At 46.1% G+C, this 7,779-nt stretch overlaps 1 protein-coding gene across 5 annotated transcripts in view; it reads right to left on the reverse strand.

The window, feature by feature from the left end:
* Positions 1-5,495, reverse strand: part of PGAP4 (post-GPI attachment to proteins GalNAc transferase 4) — a 15,279-nt gene extending 9,784 nt beyond the window's left edge. For 2 of the 5 annotated variants that reach the window (XM_084503947.1, XM_084503949.1), the window contains exon 1: positions 4,735-5,087. The gene's annotated coding sequence lies outside the window, so the exon portion shown is untranslated. The other 3 variants (XM_084503946.1, XM_084503948.1, XM_084503950.1) reach the window with 3 other exon arrangements.
* Between the last annotated feature and the right edge of the window lie 2,284 nt (positions 5,496-7,779).

The following is a 7,779-nucleotide window of genomic DNA, read 5'->3' on the forward strand; positions in this document are numbered from 1 at the left end:
TTATTTTTATTTTTATTTTTTATTTAGATCCTGATGATGCAGATTCCCTCCAGCAACACCTGATTCACGTCAAAAATCTACATCTCCATCTTCATTAGCCTCCTAATTACTTGGCTGAATTGTACTGCTCAGGGAAATGCTACCTTTGCATACACTGAGGAAAAGTAGAAAAATGCTCAATTTCCTCTTTGGGACACAGAATACTGTCACGTGTTCTGGTGATTTAAAAGAGAAAGCTGATTTTCTGCCTACTCCAAACTCCTCTTCAAGGTGTCCTGAGGGCAGGTATTCCTGGAACAAAGCCTCCCACGTGTCTCAGAGCTGAGAAATTCTAGGAGGCTCCTGGATTGCTGAGGCAAGAGAGGGCATCTCCGTCCTCTGCTGCCTCCTCTGTGAGATAAGGCCATAATTACTCCTGCATGATTACATCTTAAATGATCCTTTGCCTAACCGATTATTGTCAATGGAAAAAAACAGGGCTTTTCTAACATATGGAGCAGCTGTAATGAAATCACGCTCTCTGATGCCACGGCGTCCTTGCCATGTGAAACAGGGACAGTAACGTTGTTTGTGGTTCAAGTCCCCACCTTGGCCACTGTGGTAGTAGGAGCAGTGCCCATACAAAGCTATAGCTTTGTTTTTTGTGTTCTTCCCATGGAGGCATCCCCAGATGAAACCTTTGAGCAAAAAAACGCCTCTATTCCCCAGCCTCCCTGCACCCTCTCTAACCAAGACTCTATCGATTGACTTCCTCTGGCAGAGACAAGAGCTTTGTCTTGAGGATGGCATTGTTAGTGCACCAGCAAACAGTCCCACTTGAATCTGAGGGAAGCTGATTCAAGCTCTGCAAAGTCATAAAGAGCCACAGAAATCTCCTTCTGCTTCATACATTCATGCTGTCAGCTCACAATGCTGTATGGATACTCGCATCTTCTGAAAAGCAAGGTCCCTACCACCAGCTGATCTGTATCGCTGGACCAGATGGCCAGCTTTTCTCATCTGCAATTCATCATGCAACAGTTCTTTCCCTGTTTTCTGACAGTTTTCAGTAAGTCAGTTGCCAGATAATGTTTCTTCAATGTGTTCAGGCTTGCATTGAAAACAGCAGTGTCAAGTAGAAGCCAAGTGTTTGCAGATCTGACCATTGTATTTAAATACAAAACTGGGAGCTGGGCTCCCTAGAAATTACAAACCAACTTGGCCAGAGCTGTGCTACTGAAAACATTAGCAGAATGCTAATGGAAGGAACTCAGCAGTTGTTCTTAGTATTTATTGGCAGGTACCAAATATATCTCTTATGTCTTCTATCAAGCACTGCTTAAGGCAGTTGCCATTATGTTGTTTGTAGACAAACGTAGAGCGTGCTAGTGCCAACAGTTGGCCAGAATGGCTAATAGCCAGTAAAAAAACACAAATTTATAATGAAGCGGCCGTTTGCTGTGGAAGTCATTAAAGGTTCTGCTTGTGTTTCTTCTTTAACACAATGGTTGTCAAATAAGCCAGGCTGTTTCATTAAGCTTTCATCCTTGCTATGGCAAAGAGCATGCTTACTGGTGATACATGTGACTTCTCTGTTCTCTCTGAAAACTTTTTTTTGTTTGTTTTAATCCATGCAGGACTTATATGGCATGAGAGGTAGAAATCAAGGGCAGAAATCTTTTCTGACCTGCCATTCCCCAGAGCCTGCCAAAGAACAGTAAAACTTGTTTGGTCCAAAAAGCTGGAATTATTAAGTATATAAATTATTATTAAATAATCTATTATTATATTGTATTATTATTATTATAAATTATTAATTATATATATATTCTGATCTACAGGCAGTGGTTTGTAACTCTATGCTGTTGATAAACCTCAAAAACTCTGGAATTCTGTCTTGAAGGTATGTTTGCTGATCAGCTGGCTAGCTCTTCTCTACTAATTGTAGTTAACTTCACATGTTCAGAAATCCCTGGAAGTCCAGGGACTTCAGTTGAGAAGCAGCTGAACTACAAGATGAGGTATATGTGTGTGGCAGCTGGAAAACACTTTCTCCATACTCCTTGAATTAAGATAGTAAAACTGTGGAACATCAGTGAACCAGGCTATGAACTGAATGTATTTTAATTAACTATTGCCCCAGCTCTTCTCTTCCTTCTTAGTTACGTTAATTTTCCTTTGCCATACAAAGCTGAAGAGTGCCCATTTTCAACACCTGCTGACTTTCAGCTGGCCACCTTGGTGCTGTGCAAAGTCACGGGAAAGAAATGTATTCCCCGGTTGCTATTGAGCAGCAACATCAGTCAATACTAAGAGCAAGTGGGAGTGAAAAGCAGCCTGGAGAAGTGAGTTCTGCAAAATAATAGCTTCACACAGAGGCTTAAGGCAAGAGGTTTTGTGAGGAACTGTATTTTAGAAGATGGCACCAAACTTTCCTGTGGCTTTAAAATTAATTATGCAATCTATGTCCATCTAAATTTACATTTTCTTCTGTGACAGAGGTAAAACAAAATGAAACAAAACAAACAAACAAACCCCCCACGTTGTTAAAGGATTTGATAATCTGCATAAAAACTGTTGTGTTTTGTCACAGAGACCTGCCTGGCGCCCTCCAAAATCCGAGAAATGGCTTTTGGTTTCAGCCCACTTGTGCTTTATCAGAAAATTTACACTCCTACTTGTTAAAAAAGAAATGGTATCAAACAAAGCTGCTGCTAATAACAACACCAGCTACTACCTTTTGCTATCAGTTCTTGGAATCTCAAAGCTAAATATTATTTGAGTACCAAAGGTGCTACAAGTATTTTTAATTTTAACTCGTTGTATGTCACAGTCTTTTATTAAAATGAGACCAGGGCCTCTGCACGCAAGATACTGAACACAAATACAACAAGAGTCAATTTCTACCATAGTGGATCCTCAGCCTACACATATAAAAGGCAAGAGGGAATCTGTTTTTCCCAGAAATGTAAGAGATCAGTCTGGTTTTGTTGTTGCACACAAGTGGTATTTTATATTTTAATCACGTTGGTAACCCACACAGGTAACCTATCTAAGATAACTATTAAAAAAGCAGCCGCTAAATATGGCATTCTGAAGTAACAGCAGCTCCTTGCAAATGAAAACAACCTGAACAGATCAGCAAGGAGAATTCTCAGTCCTGGAGAAGTCTGTCCAGAAGGAGCAGGAATGAGATATCCCACCGCAGCCACTGGGGAATAGCTCATCCCCCACAGCTTTTCTGTGCAATTTCTATGCACAGTTGCACCCCTGGGGCTTGCTAGGAAACCAGCCACATTTCACAGTGCCTGGAAGAGCCGGTTAGATGGATAGACAGATCCCCGATACCTGGGATTTGGGCAGGGCTGGGGATGTGGGTGTATGGACACAGACCGGGGGGGGAAAGAAAAGCAAATGGATGTGGCGGTGGCTGCACCACTCAGAGAACGCTGCAGCTTTGCTGTTCTTCATTTATGACTGCAAAGAATAAAAACCCGGTAATAAGGAAATGTGAGACTACTTCTGCGTGCAAAGGCCTTTGCTGATAAGGCTGCAGGTTTCCTGTTGGGACACATCTGTGTAACAATGAAAATGCAAAACTGTACCAGGTGACTACCACGACATTTTGATTCTGACTGGTGTTTGAAAGCAAAACTGTTTAGTCATTCTGATAAACATCACTTCTCTTTTCAGGAAGACATCATCTACTAATGTTAAAAATACTACAGCCTTTTCCTCTGTATTCACTTGACACCGAGGGATTTGGCATTTTTCCCCTCCTCTCCCCATGTATAAACCAGGCTGCTTTTCCTGAAAGGCACGCTAAGGGTGATGTCCCGGTTCTGGAAAAGCGCTGTTTCTGATCGCCACAGGAAGAAAATGGGCTAAATACAGAAGCTGGAAAATATTCTGTTATATAATTAGCACTGCCCTTGTTGGGCTGGCCAGAAAGCAGCACATTTCACATGGGCAGCAGGGTAGTTCTGGTTTTTGTGCTTGCTGAACCTGGTGTGTCTTTACGGCAGCCATTGGGTGTACATGAAGCAGTTTTCTCAGCAGCTGCATGAGATCAAGCAAGCCTGTGAACCTGCAGTTCACACCGGTGTGACTTCACGTTTTGCTGCACCGCCAGCTCGGCTGCACATTTCTTCCAAAACCTATGCTTTTAGGTGCCCATGGCTTCAACCCTTAAGTTTTCCTAGCTGCCCCCCTTCCCTGTAGGGAGAGCTGCCAGGTAGCAGCACAAGGTGACCCGCAAAGCACTGGGATTACCGCAGTTACCTTACTGGGATGGTCACAGTGGAGGGGGCGTTGGATAAGCGGAGCTGAGCCCCCCCACCAGCTCCCTGCCCTCAGCACCAAAACGCACCGACGGCACCCCAGCGCGCCCCGTCCCGACCCCCCCTCGCCCTGATTGTTGCCCCAAAATAAACTTAATGCCGAGGGCTCCTTTAGCTGACACCCACCACAGGAAGGAAGCTGGCTATTTTTTTTTTCTTCTTGTTTCCGTAACACGGTGCCGGTTTTTGGTGCCTCCCACCCCCCACTCTTTCCCTGGGGGGGGAAGGACACTTTTCAGGGGGTCTCCGGCCACCCCGAGCCCTCCCCTCCGGCCGCGCATCCCCCTGCGCGCTGCCCCCGGGATGCGCGGCACTTGCGCGGGGCGACACCTCCGCGACACCCCCCCCACACCCGCTCTCCAGCAGCAAAAGGCATCGTGACGAGGACCGACCAATTAATTAATTCATTAATTACCCTGCCCCCGCCCGGGGCAGCCGTCCGGCCCCGCTCCCCGCCGCTCCGCTTGTTGCTCACTTCGCTCCCGCAATTTTTCTTTCTTTCTTTCTTTTTTTTTTTTTTTAATTCCTTCCTGCCTCTTCTCCTCCCTCTCGGGCAAGTGAGGGTGGGATTAAAGGCATCTGAGCCCAAACATGTGACTGCGCCGGCACAGAGATGCTCGGAAAGAGGGGAAGGACGGCAGTGGGGGCGAAGCGAAGCGGCGAGGCAAGGCGTGTGAACGGAAAGCCGAAGTGCCCGGGGAGGGGGAGGGGGGAGCTGCCCCGCGGCGGGGGTCCCCTCCTCCTGCTGCTCTCGCAAGGAGAGGGGAAATAAATGTTACCCTGGCCGCTGCCGGAGCTGCGTCGTCCTCTGCGGCTGCCCAAACCCTGCCCGGAGCCCTGCCCCGGGGAGCTGGGTGCGGAGCTCGGACCCCGCCTCTGCGGCACGGCCGCCGCCCGTGCGGCGCAGCCCCGGTCCCCATCTCGGTTCCTCCTCGTTCTTCGAGCCCCCCGGCCCCTCGCCCAGGCTTTTGGCCGAGTCAGGCTGCCGGGCTTCGAGGGAGAGAGGAGAAAAAAGGAGAAAAAATAAAATAAAATAAAAAAATGGATGGGAGAGGAGGCAGCATGGCATCGCGCCCCGCTTCTCCTCGCAGTCCTGTTGTGCACAGCCTTCACACTGTGCCCGTGATGCTGGAAATAGCTGCAGATGCCTCAAACGTGCCACCGAGGAAGTTTTCTGTCCTTCACTGTAATATTGGCTCCCCAGTTAAGCACAGCTTGCATTTTGCTGGAGCTCAGTCCTCTGGTTGGATGCTTCTAGCGCGATGTACTTTTTTGTTAGTTTTATTTAATTAATCAGCTTATTATCGTTCCCCCTAATGAGCAGTTTGGTTAGGGGTGCCTATGGGCCTCACTTCATATGGCTGGCAAAAGCTGAAAGGCTTTTTATTGTGGAGACCGTGTGGGTGAAGGGGCAAAAAGCCAAAGGTGCAGTAACACTCGTACTACGAGCATTGTAGCATCAGGCTTTGGTTGCTGTAGTGACTTGCTCTGCCAGCAAAATTTGAGGCACTTGCCCAGATGCATGTTAATACATGAAATAGCAAGGAGGGTCAATAGAAGACATTTTTCAGATTATTTGTTTTCCCAAATCCTTCTTTTATCCCCATCTCTTTCTCTGCCTGCCACTCTTCAATGACAGTGATTCATACTTCACCTTCCACTTCAATGTCATCAGGCCAGTTTGCAGTTGGTGCACTGCAAACATGACAGATCCTGGCACAGAACAGAGGCAAAAGGGCACGTGAGAGTAGGGGGGTGAGAAAGAGAGTTATACATCCCTGGGAAGGCCATTAATGTGCTCTTAGCAGGATGAGAATTGCAGAATTTGTGAGAAACAAAAAAATATTTATTCCCTCCTGTGACAGCATGTGTGTGGGAGAGCTATTGAGTGACATCAGCAGAAACACATGTCACATTGCACCCAGCATTACATTTCAGATGGGGTTTCAGCTAGCAGAACGATTTGGCAGTAGCAAAATAACAGGAATGGGCCACAAGGCCTTTTCTTCATGGATAAATGTTTAGGTAATTGTATTTGTGTGTGGAGCCTTTCTTTACAGTCTTTTCTGCTGCTAGCTTGCTCAGTTGCCTGCTTTTTGGAAAAATAAAAATAAAAAAATCCACCCTCAAAGGTTTATTCCTGTAAAACAGCTCCTGTTAGATCTGAAAGGCTGAAGGATAAAAGTCACCACTAATTCTGGGGCAGTAGCATGTTCTAATGAAGTCTGTCATCTCTGACTGCTCATCCTTGTCATAGTGCTGTCTGTCCCCTGCTGCCTGCTAGCATAAGGGAGACTGGTCTGGCTGAAAAATAAACCTTTTGTTCTGATGGATTATTTCTTACCTGTATCTTTTTCTCGTCAGCCCACCCTGCCAAATGACTATGTCAGCACAACAGCGAGGGGCCTGGAGAGCAGAAATGAGCCTCTGGGGACGTGAACACTCCCACAGTAGTAACCTGAATGCAACCTGAAATGTGCACAAGTAGTTACTTCTGAAACCACTCATCTGCTGCAACAACAGGACAGGCCTTCAAGTTTTAATTGGCAAAAAGGCGTGCGGTGAGAATTGTCTCACTGATAATTGTGCAGAAAAAGGGCAGAAATTCATGGCCTTGGGGGGCAGTTGAATTGAGAGCCCTGGTTTATGATGGATGTGTCATTTGTGCTCTGTGCGTCACTTTCTGTAATGCCCTTAGCTCCTGTCTCATGTTCCTTGTCCCCCCCTGAGCGTGCATTCATTAGCTTTCCTCCCACACAGCAAGCCCTGCTTGTTCATGTTTCTGCTGTAGGCAATGGCGTGTGTGTGTGTATGTGCACACTTAGGTCCAGTTGATTTTGAGCTTCATGTGCTGATTATCCTTGCAGGCGCCTCTTCTGGGTATGATGAAGGCTTTTGTTCAGCAAGACAGAGATGTGAGTCTCTGCTCTGCACAGGACTGTGTGAGGTATAAAGTAGCAAACTTACACATGAAACTTACCTCCTTCAGCCAGCTGCAATGAAATTCAAGTAATGTATTCAAAATTTATTATGGTCGGGGAGATAGCTGTCAAAATACAAGAAAAAGAGAGATGGACCAGATGGACAGAGAGAGGAAGGAAGAGAAGCAGGGAGAAAAGGAGGGAAGGAAGGAGGGAGGAAAGGAAGGGGGAAGGAAAGGAAGGAGAGAGAGAGAGAGAGAGAGAGAGAGATTTTGTAAGCCTAACGTCCTCAGGAAAAAATCCAAAGAAGGAATGAATGGTATGTTTAGCACTACATGTTGTACCAGTATGTGTGTAACTTGGTCAGCTGTAAACGTTGTGATCTTCTGCAGTGTGGTGACTGTGTTATTCATTTACATTTAGTTCGCAGATGATAATAATTATCCAGCTATTCCTGTACCTTCACAATAGGTATCTTCTTGTACATATCTGCTGCTCACTTCCAAAGCTAACTTTTTCAATCTTTTTCTTCTTTTGCC

The sequence above is a fragment of the Aythya ferina genome (genome assembly GCF_964211825.1).
Source record: "Aythya ferina genome assembly, chromosome: Z".
NCBI classification, from domain to species: domain Eukaryota; kingdom Metazoa; phylum Chordata; class Aves; order Anseriformes; family Anatidae; genus Aythya; species Aythya ferina.